Source organism: Podarcis melisellensis, assembly GCF_964234715.1.
Source record: "Podarcis melisellensis genome assembly, chromosome: 4".
Lineage (NCBI taxonomy): Eukaryota > Metazoa > Chordata > Lepidosauria > Squamata > Lacertidae > Podarcis > Podarcis melisellensis.
Window position 1 is genome coordinate 76,296,865 of NC_138531.1, and position 11,782 is coordinate 76,308,646.

Consider the following 11,782-nt stretch of genomic DNA (forward strand, 5'->3'; position numbering starts at 1 on the left):
CATCACTCAGCGATTTTGCACTCAGCGGGAATAACCTGTTGGTCAGCTCTGCGTGTGTGTATGTGTGTATAAGGGAAACCATTGATTTCCATCTGACTTAAGCAATTGATGTTCCATTTACATTGCCAGAGCCCTTTTCCTCTTGGTGGCATTTGAAGTAGAAGGGTGGATTTATTTACTTTTTTGTCGCTTACTAAGTTCCTTGCTGAGTGTGATTAAAGGGAGGAAATCCATGGTAAATCCAAAAGTTTGTTCCACTTGTGCTTGTGGATAAATTCCCATCTGTGGCTCTTGCAGGGCATCCAGAAAATTCCAAATTCCCTGCTCTGAGTGGCTAAGCCTTAATTGGAGATTTCTTAGATCGGACTTTAAAAACCTTAAAGCCTTATTGACTGGAACATGTAATTTTGTTTTTTGAGGATCAGAGGATAAAGCTCTTCTAGTACAATCAATCTCCTTGTGAAACAGAGATTTGAGTTAAAACTTTTCAGTTTAAGTATTGAAATATTGCCACCCCCCTCTTTGCTGCAGGTCACATGGAAGTCAATGTAACCTTTTATTGCTCATTTCCAATCTTACTGAGAACAACATATTCACCCCACCTCTCTCCCCAGGCAATACTTTCAACAGTATGATATTCTTAAATTTTCCAACTTTGCTGAAGTGTTATTGGCTAACCTGTGTTTGACCTTGTCCTGTGCCTCTCTCATGTGCTCATGAGATTCCACTAGACTATCTTGATGGAATCTAAAGGTTCAGGAGTAGATGGTAAGTTTATGTGAACAAATACACCATTAACGGCTTCCACAATCCCTGTGGAGGTGTGTTTGGTGGCTCCTTTGTTCATCATATGCTGAAGACACACCTCTTTACCTGGCCTGATACCACACACACACACAACTCCCCACTTATGTGAGGGGTTATGTTTTGGCAAACTGTGTGTATAAGTGAAAATCACGTAAGTGAAAATAACGTAAATGTCCTCTCTGCCACTCTCTCTCCAATCCAGATAAAAAATACTGTACCTAAAAGATCCACAACTGGAATTGAATCTTTGGGGCTGGCTGGCAGTAACCTGCCCTGGGACCTCCTTATATTTATAATATCCAATCTTTTCCCCTAACTGGGATTTCACCACATGGTGAAGGGTGGTTAATAAACCAACCAAACAACCAACCAAACAACAACCATACCTGTAACTAGTAGTCATGGATATATTGGGTCAACAGGATGCAACTAGCATTTCTTCTGATACACATTCTGATTTGCTGTATGTTTTATATTCTCTAGTTAGGTCTATGGAGCCCACGTTAGGGAGACTCTGAGGGTAAAAACATTGGCAGCAGTGTCAGTGTTGATGGGCCCCTTCCATTTGTGAGCCCTGGTGCATTTGCCCCCAGTACTTCCCCTTAAAATGGGCCTGCTCCAATATTAGTAAAAGGAGATGAATTCTAAATTACACTTTTTCATATTTGCTCTAAAACTAATGTGTGGTATGAGATCTTTTGTATCTGTGTATTCCTCTCCCACCACCTACATAATTTATTCCGATTGTCCTGGCCTTTGGCTAAACTTATTGATTGATTGAATTTATTATGATTATTATTTTTTACATATGGTACAATTCCCCCCCCCCCCCGGTTTGCTTCTACTACAGAACCCCACAAAGCCTCTTTGAAGGTTAATGCATTTGCTACAGGGATATTTTCCCTCCTTGATGAAATTTTGGCTTCTGAGACTTTTAATCAGGATTTTCAGCGGGAACGAGTCCTTGAAGTTCCGATACTGGAGGAAATATTCCTTGAGGACTGTGGTTTTACAGTAGCCCACAGTCCTTCATGCACAGGAAAAAGGGCGTAAAGAGGGAGTATGAAATTGGCAGGGAGGGGGAAGTTCACAACTATGGAGAATGTGGCAGTAGGTCACAGCATTTTCAAGACTGGTGGAGGAGAATAAGACTTTGAAAGCAGAGTTCAGTATAAACTCCTTAGAGTGAGTTGGCCTTCCCAACTCTCTCTCTTGATATGGAGGATTTGCTCTTTCTCTGTTAAGTGCTGCATCTTGGAAGCTTCAAGTATTCAGAATTCCTTTAAGGCTTTAGGGCTTAACGATATAAGGATATTTACTCATCAAGTGAGAGTCAAACCTCAGTTTGAACTATTCTTAATTATCTTTTGACTTGGGTTAAGCAATCATTTTTCTTAAAGCTGATAGACTGGAAGGACCCAGAGGAAAATAATGGACCAGTAAGTCAAGTCTTTGATTAAAAGGATAGAAGGCACCATTGATCACTTTACAAACACATCTGGTCCGGATCCTCACCGTAGAAATATCTCATTCCATTTATGTGATCTCCAGCTGCAATAGCAATGTCCTTATTTCTTTCTGTCACCAGTCAATCATTCAAGTTATTGGCTGTCCTTCAGGGCCAGGGTAGGATATAACTGAAGATCAATATAAGAAATAAAACTCAGAATAAACACGGTACAAAAATCGTAAAAGCATCAGCCATAAAATCAGTAGCATTGACAACATCCAGCAGAGAGCTATCGGATGATAAATTTAAACCAGCTGCAAAACGTAATGGAATGTCTGATCAAATAAAGGGCTGTGTCCATTGTTCTCTGGCAGCTGGCGCAAGTGCTCTTGTACTACTGGATGTGCAACAGAAGAATCCAACACAACATTTGTGCTAGCAAAAACTCATTGTGCAACAGACTGTGCAGTCTATGGCACAAAGAAGTTATCAGCAACCTGCTTATGTGTTCTCTTGTTTCATAATGTTCCACTGGAGCAAAATAATTCACCCGTGGGACAAGAAGACTCTATCTTAGTGCTACTCTGGATACAACCAAAAGTTTCTACCCAGCTTCAGAAGGACACTGATGCTGGTGCCAGAGGAGTTTTCCCACAGAGATCATTCTGTATGTGACATATTGTGATTGAGAGAGCCCTCTCCCTGCTTGCTGTCCTTCAGATGGTAGGGTGATATGGAAGACCCTTCTTTGCTCTCTAACTTCAGGTGGTAGGGTGACACACATGAAAGCTGCTGAACAATGCAGTGTACAAGTAGGCTCCAATGGCAGCAGCCTTCATGATGCATTGAAGGGTGGTGGTGGGCCTACATAGCCAAATAAATGAAAATAACTAAGTCCTAGACCAGTAGTGGAACCTTTTTCAGATGGAGAGTCTCACTTCCTTTGGGGGGAATCTTTCAGGAGCTACATGCCTAGTGGTTGATAGGGCTAGAGACAAGTGGGTGGATAAGTGGATGTGACTTTAATATAAACCAGAGGTTTATACACACACCACTCTCCAATCGGGCAAGCCAGTGGCATGCTCATAGTTAAGCATGCCACATTCCAGCCAGATAAAAGTCCCGAAAAAGAGTGTGGAGCAGAATTGACCTGGCACAGGGCATGGCCTAGTCCTGAAGGTGTGAGAAAGAGCCCTGAAAGACCACATTTAACCCCTGGAGCTGAGGTTCCCCACCCTTGTCGTAAGCCATTCAGGTCTTTGTAGATTACAACCAGCACATTTAAAACAATCTTGCCTGATTTACTTGCAGGGAATACTGGTGAAACATGTTCCTTATACCAACTGAAAATACAGTTGCTAGGTTACTAACGGAGGGTTCTGAGAAATCTTCAGGGACAGTGTCATGTAAATGTATTGCAGTGGTCCAATCAAGAAGTTACGAGGCATGGGAAACTCTGTCCCTTGCCGCGACCCAGCAGTGATCTGAATGCAAAGTTGGCAGCTGCAGGAGTATCCAGTGGGAAGCCAGGTCAGGGTCAGGGCTGAGAGCTGAATGCAGAAGACAGGGAGACCATTGTGCCTGAGGAACTTGGACAAGAACTTCCAGAAGAACCTACCAGGCCCTATGGGCCCGCAGCCTGAACCCTCGTGGACACCTTTCCCTGAGTCTGAAGAACAAAATACCTCCCACTGCACATCACTAGTCCAGCAGTGCTGGGAGTGCACCAGAAGGGAGGCTATGGAACAAGGAGGAGAACCTGTCTTCAGGGCAGAGGGTTGGACCTTTAAGGCTCTGAAGTTCTCTCGAGGGAGTAGAGCCTGGAGGAAGTAGTCTGGACGCAGAGGATAAAATGTTCCCAACCTTCCTTTGAGCAAATGGCTCACTTGGAACTGTCCATGGTTCTGCAGCTTCCTTGTCAGTTGCAGCATCGTATCAGCACATGGCAGCCATATTCAGGACATATTCAGCAGGTCTCCAACAACAGTAAGTGGACAGTTGCTTTAGAACACAGCACCGGATGACTAGTGTATTTGCCAGGAGACTACTCCTTTTAGAAGCAAATCTATAGCTGTAGCTATAGGTGTTACCTCCATTCCTTGAAGTTTAGTATGCAGACTTTCTGTCAGCTAGGTAAGTATTTTTTTGAGCTTACTGTCCTGTGTAGCTAGACTATTACAGTTCACTTGCTGGGGAAGAAATACGCTTGTAATATTTTATGTGTCTCTCGGGATCATTCACAGGAGCCAGCATCTGACTGGAAAATGTAATGTTAATTGGCAAAGAGGCTGTAAGATACTGTTCTTAATCATGTTTGCAGCTTTTTAATAGCCCATAGTTAGTTTTCAGAGCAATTTATTCTTTTAAAAAAAGAAATAATGCCACTATTTGGAGAGGGAATGATTTTTCCAAGTGATGTCTAATACATGTAAGTTTTCTTTTTTTAAAAAAATAAATAGAGAACATGCAGCCTGCCTTTTGGCTAAAGGGGTCTCTATAGAAAACCACCTACAGAATTGAACCAATAGTCAAATACCCTTTGCAAGAAGAGTCTTGATTAATTAGAAAAAGCAAGCATGGGTGCATGCCATAATACTGGGAGTGTGATGGAAAAGGCCTTACTTCTAAACCTAACCTCTATGCCACATGGCACCTAAATCAGGGCCTCCCTGGCCATTTAGGGCTTTGAATGGGCTCAGAAATGAACTCTCAGCTGGTGTAGCTGGTTCAGAACAGACAATACCTGTGTGGACACGATCCCACCAAGGTGCAAGCAGTAGGATTTTGTACCAGCTGAAGTTTCTGAAGCGCTTTCAGATATCACTACACACATCACCAGTGCATAAATGACAGTGTCCGGGTCTCACTCTTCCAGTAGTGGGTGTTGCTGCAGAGCAGTTGAATCCAATAACAGCTGCAGCATGGGCATCCAGGAATAATGGGACTTCCCAGTGTTTTGCTCTGCTTGTCCCATGTACGACTAGCTGCCTTTTGGACAGAAGTCATGGGTGTGTCCTCAATGCAATGAGCTCCTGTCTCTCTGAAAACAAGTTTGTTCCCTTGAGACCAAGGTAACAGACCTAGAAAAGCTAGGAGAGGCAGAGGGGTTTGTGGACGAGGCCTTTGGGGATGTTGTAATTGTTGGAGATAAGCAGTGTCCAGTGCACAGCGGAATGATGAAAAGTACGTGCCAACATGCTCTATATTGCTTTATTTACATTTCAAAGCTGGTAAGTTACAGAAAAACATCTTCCCTCTGCCGGAGCAGAGAAAGGCATCCTCTCTCCTCTAAAGCACGGAGAGAATCTCTAACTGAAACTGCAAAGAACAGTGAAAAACAGGAAACCAGTGTACGTCATATCCAGTCTCCTTTCCCGTGAGAAACCCAACAGTGCATTTACTGTGGAATGTAAACAACCTGTCTCGTGACAAGCACTTCGCTGCACAGAGAAGAAAGCAGAAACCAACATCCTCCCCCTTTCTGTGAACATCTCTGGGCAGCGTGTTCGTACAATATCAGTACAAACCCAACTTCTGCACATAGGTACAGTGTTGATCCCTTGATACAATCTTGGACAATACATCAGCAGGAATTTCATTACCTGGCATATAGGACACCGTTACGAGTCCCTTCTGAATACGTTCCCTAGCATGTTGCAACTTCAATTGCAAGTGCTTCGTGCTTTGCTTACAACCTTCAGAATTCAGCAAAGCCAAACATGCTTTGTTGTCCTGGTAAACCTGGATTGGACATTTGACAGGAATTTTCATGTCTTTGCACAATTGTAACAACCATTCACAATCTTTAAGTGAATAAGACAGTGCATTCAGTTCAGCTTCACAAGTACTTAAGCTAACTGTTGTTTGCTTCTTGCATGACCAATCAAATAGACCCTGATTGTACTTATAGCAAACTCCAGACGTACTTTTCCTGTCTGTAGTGTCACTTCCAAAACTTGCATCTGCAAATATCTCAAGACCACCAGACTTCTGATTGTTAAATCTCAGTCTGTAATGCATAGTGCCTTTCAAATACCGCGCTATGCGTTTCAGAGCTTTCCAATCCTTAACAGTAGGATTGTTGACTTGTCTGCTTAGCAAATTACAGCTAACAGCAATGTCTGGTCTTGAACATCTGGCAATGAAGTTTAGCTTACCTAGCACACTTCTGTACAGTGTAGTGTCAGAAAATGCTTCTTCAGTGTCATCTACCTGATAACCTGTTATCATCGGTGTGTCTACAGGGTTAGCATCCATCAGGTTTAGTTTGCTTAACACATCAGCAATTTTCCGTGACTGGTGTACTAGAATGTTACCATCTTGATCTCTCTCTATTTCCAGAGACAGGTAATTGTTTACCTCACCAAGATCTTTCATGTCAAAGTTCTCTTTCAGTTGAGCTAGGGCGTTATTGTACATTGTGACTTCTTTCCAAAAGAATAAAAGATCATCAACATAAAACAAACAATACAGTTTCTTTTGCCCCTCCTCTTTGACAAATACACATGGATCAGCTTTCCCTTGCTGAAAACCTAGAGAAAATAATACTTCAGTGAGTTTTGTGTGCCAACACCGTGCACTTTGTTTGAGACCATAAAGGGACTTCTTCAGAGCACAAACAAATCCCTGTTTTACCTGTACGCCATCAGGTGGAAGCATATAAAGTGATTCATCTAGAGATCCGTACAGAAAAGCTGTATTCACATCATGGTGACTAATGTGTAGATTTTCTTCTGCAGCTAGCTTGAGCATCAGCCTAATGCTTTCATACCTCACTGTGGGTGAGTAGGTCTCGTGATAGTCTTCACCTGGTACCTGTGCAAAACCTCTGGCTACCAATCTGGCTTTGTGTCTGACTATCTTGCCATTTTGATCAGTCTTCGCTTTGAAGACCCATTTGCTTCCAAGCAGTTTCATTCCTGGAACTACTGGAACTAGGTCCCATGTTTTGTTCCTTTCCAAGGAATCAAGCTCAGCCTTCATGGCATTTAACCATGGCTCAGCTTCATTTGAATCCAAATCCTGGATTTCTTGGAAACTTGAAGGTTCAAATACCTTCTTGGAGCTTTTAACAGCTGTTACTGCTATCTTAGCAAACTCATCAGCAAATCTCTTTGGAGGTCTGCCTTTTGTGGCTCTCTGTGACCTACGAATTAGCCTTAAGTCTTCAACATTCTCCTCTTCCTTCTTAGGAGAAAAACGACCTATTGTGAACAATGGTTCCTCCAATTCTTGATCAGAGCTTTCAGAGGGTCGCATAGAGGCTTTCGCACTCTTGAAATCCTCTGAATCACCCGATTCAGTGTCAGACTCAGAATCAGAACCTTCATCAGTGGGTGTGGGTTGTTGCGGCTGCTTTTGACTATCCTCAGTCTCATCACTGTCATCAGGATAACATTGGAAAATTCCCACATTCTCCCCCCACTTGGCATTGTACTCAACACTTCTTGTGAGCTTAATTTCCTTAGAGTCAGTCATCATTATTCTGTAAGACCCTTTCTGATAACCTAGAAAGATACCATGCAATCCACGCTTGTCTAACTTGGAGTTTTGTGGTGAGTGAACCCACATGTCAGAACCAAAAATTTTCATGTGTTTGATGTATGGCTTCTTGCCAAACATCTTCTCATAGGGGGTACAACCAATCGCTGAAGATAACCTGCGATTGTAACTGTAAACAAAACACGAGAGAGATTCAGCCCAATAACTCTCTGGAAGATTTGCATCATGCAGCAAGGTTTTTAACCCTTGAAGCAATGTCTGATTTGCCCGTTCCGCAAGTCCATTCTGCCATGGCGAGCGAGGACTAGACAAATCGTGTTGAATTCCTTTCTCAGTCAGAAAAGCTTCAAACTGCTGAGAAGTGAATTCTCCCCCCCAGTCAGTGAAAAGAATCTTTATTTTCTTACCATGCACATTTCCCAACCAAGCACAGAATTCCTTGAACCTAGGAAAAGCCTCTGATTTCTGCTTGAGATTGTACACATAAATATACCTGGAAAATGCATCAATGAGAACCATGAAGTACCTATTTCCACCCAAAGAGGGCGCTAGTGGTCCAACCAAATCAGCATGAACAACCTGGTATGGTTCTGTAGCTTGCCTACTAGACACCTTACCTTTCGCAGCCATTTTCACCTTGTTTGCTGCGCATGCCTTGCACTTCATGTGGTACCTGCAGGGTTTAATAGTCATACCTTCAACCAAGGCAGGCATTTTAGATACTGCCTCAAAATGCAAATGACCAAATTTTCGATGAAAATCGTGAATACATTCTGCATGCAAACTTTTGTTAGAACCTGCAATGCAACAAGTGTCATCCTGCACAACATCATCATAATACAAAACAAACAAGCGATCAACATATTCAGCATGCAATACATAATCATTTTTCTTTGTGATGATGCACTTCTTGTTCTTGAAGGAAACGTCAATGTTCCGCTCATTCAGCTGTCCAACGCTAAGCAGATTATGTTTGGCATCTGGCACATAAAGCACATTCTGTATCGATAAGTCCAAACTGTGAAGAACAACAGTTCCGTAGCCTTTACTGGGAATTGTGTGGTCATCCGCCTGGTGAATCGCACCTTCCTGCGGTGTAAAAGACACGAACAGACTCTTATCGTTGCACATGTGGTGGGTCGCCGCTGAATCAACAACGAAGAAAGATCTAGACGTCTTCTGGACCTCTGCAACTTTTGGAGTGAAGCGTGAGACCATTGCCTTGTGCTGCGTTGTCCTGGACACCGGACCTTTGCCTTTGCCTCGGCCATTTCCACGCGATGAGCTTTCGCTGCGCTGCTCTGTCTTGGCCCTGGGATATTTGCATTCCCTCTTCATATGGCCTAGACGTCCACACGAGTAGCATTTCACTGCCTTCAAAGCTTTGGCGCCATCTGGTGGTTCCACTGCACTATGGGATGACGTCTGTGAAGACTCCCCCTTGTTGATGCAGCTAGCACCCCGGCGATCCGCTTCATTCTGAATCATGGCAGTATCACAGGCTACTGTCAGCTGAGCAGTTGGCTGTACAGCAATCTGGGTTGCAACAGACTCCCAACCTGAACCCAAAGATTGTAGTATCATGAAGGAATACACAGCCTCTGGAAAGTTGAGTCCTCTCTGTTGCAGCTCATGTCTCAGATTCTGCATCTCCATCAGATGTATACGCACATCTCCACCTTCAGCAAGAGCCATATTATGCAGCTTGTTAAAGTAAAACATAGTGGATCCAGCTTCTGTCCTCAAGTGAGCCTCTCTCAAAGCATCCCAAATTTCTCTGGCTGAGGTCTTATCACGCAGTAGACAGAGCTCTTCTGGGGATACTATCAACGTAAGAGTTCCCCTTGCTTTGGAATCCTTAGCTTCCCATGCATCTGTAATTGGAGCTGGGGGGTTGTCTGTAATCACCTCAAACAGACCCTCTTTCTGCAAAATTGCCTCTGCATACAAAACCCAGTCCGCATAGTTTTTCTTATTGAGCTTAGGAATCCCACAAGCATCCTGAAGGGCCATCATGACTCTGGCATTAGCCTTCTGCGTCATCTCTGCTGCTTTAAATCAAGCTGCTTTACTGCTGCTTCAAACCTCATTCCAAAGGCAAGTTCAAAGTTACTTTCACTTTCCCAGCCATCCAAGCCACTACGCTTGTGCCGTGGAAAACGGCTTTAAAAGTTCAAAGTCCAGCCTTAAAGCCATTAATTAGAAGCTGGCAGGCTGCCCGGAGCAGTAGCACATACCTCACATCAATCATTTTGACGCGCAGAGCAGATACCGTGCGATCCGACCCTCTGCCGGCACTCCGTTTCTTTGCTCCTTTGTTCCTTTGCCAGGAGCCCGACTTCTGGAGTCCATTCTCAAAACACTGCGTTTTTCTGGGCCCGGAACCAAATGTTGGAGATAAGCAGTGTCCAGTGCACAGCGGAATGATGAAAAGTACGTGCCAACATGCTCTATATTGCTTTATGTACATTTCAAAGCTGGTAAGTTACAGAAAAACATCTTCCCTCTGCCGGAGCAGAGAAAGGCATCCTCTCTCCTCTAAAGCACGGAGAGAATCTCTAACTGAAACTGCAAAGAACAGTGAAAAACAGGAAACCAGTGTACGTCATATCCAGTCTCCTTTCCCGTGAGAAACCCAACAGTGCATTTACTGTGGAATGTAAACAACCTGTCTCGTGACAAGCACTTCGCTGCACAGAGAAGAAAGCAGAAACCAACAGTAATGGTGTCCCACTCCCAAATCTATTTTCATGTTATCAATCTTGCGTCCTATAGCACCCCTAAACTGTAAATCTCATCTGGACAAATGCAATCTTGTCCACAATGGAGGTTTTGTTCCATGTTGTATAGCTGTAATCAACACTGTCTTATCTGGACCTTGAACTATAATAAAGGCTACTTAATCTAGGAAATGCCTATCATCTTCAGGCAGAAGAATTTCAGGAGAAACATTGTAGCCCAGTGGTAGAGCATCTGGTTTGCATGTAGAAGTTTTGGACCCTTGCACCCCCAGGTAAGGCTGGGAGAGAGCCCTGTCTGAAACCCCAGAAAGCTATTGTCAGTCAGTGCAAACAATACAGAGCTGCAGACTAAGGCAGCGCAGTCCTATGTTCCCATTTCTCAACATTGGTAGAAATGTTTAGTCAGCTCCAAAGCATGAAAACTCAAATGTATGTGATTTGTTCTCCCCTGGAGGGTTATATTCCCAGCGTCAGCAGGAGTTTATGGCTTGGACATGCTTGTTGAAAGCAATTCTGACATGGTAATTGCTAAGAGATGGAGGTCAATTAAAAGACAATTTTACTATGTCAGCTTGATATTGCTGCTTTTACCAACTTGCCTGAAGTCTGAACTTTAGAGTGCTTCGGGAATCCCTTACCTTTGTGGCTGTTTTGTTTCATCTTGGACATCTCCAGGAAGGAACAGCACAATTATATCAACTGTTTCTTTTGCCATATCAGTTATTGTGGTGATTATAGAGTAAATGGCTACAGCCAGTTGGGGGGAGGAGGTTGTGGCCAGCTTGCAAACATGGCTAGCATGATATAGGCTGCAATAAAATAATAGTAGTTTCCAAGTAGCCAGATCTAATCAGGTGTATTGTGTCCTGTTCTGGGTACTGCACTTTAAGGTGGATGTTGATAAATTGGAACAGGTTTAGGAGGACTGGGGAAATTACCAGGGATATTGAAAATAATTCCAGCGAGGAAAGATTGGAGGAACTGGTATTTCTAGCCTGAAGAATAGAAGACTAGAGAGTGCGTGTGATTGCTTTCTTCAAACATCAGAGGGGCTATCACATAGAAGAGGGCCAATACAGTGGTACCTTGGTAGTTGAATGGCTTAGTTCCAAACAAATTGGCTCCTGAACGCCATAAACCCAGAAGTGAGTGTTCCAGTTTGCGAACGTTTTTGGGAAGCCAAACATCCGACATGGCTTCTGCGGCTTCCAATTGAGTGCAGGAAGCTCCTGCAACCAATCTTAATCCGTGCCTTGGTTTTCGAATGGTTTTGGGAGTCGAA

At 43.5% G+C, this 11,782-nt stretch overlaps 1 protein-coding gene across 5 annotated transcripts in view; it reads left to right on the forward strand.

Annotated features, from left to right (window-relative positions):
* Positions 1-11,782, forward strand: part of DCLK1 (doublecortin like kinase 1) — a 200,292-nt gene that overhangs the window by 23,021 nt on the left and 165,489 nt on the right. The window lies entirely within an intron of this gene.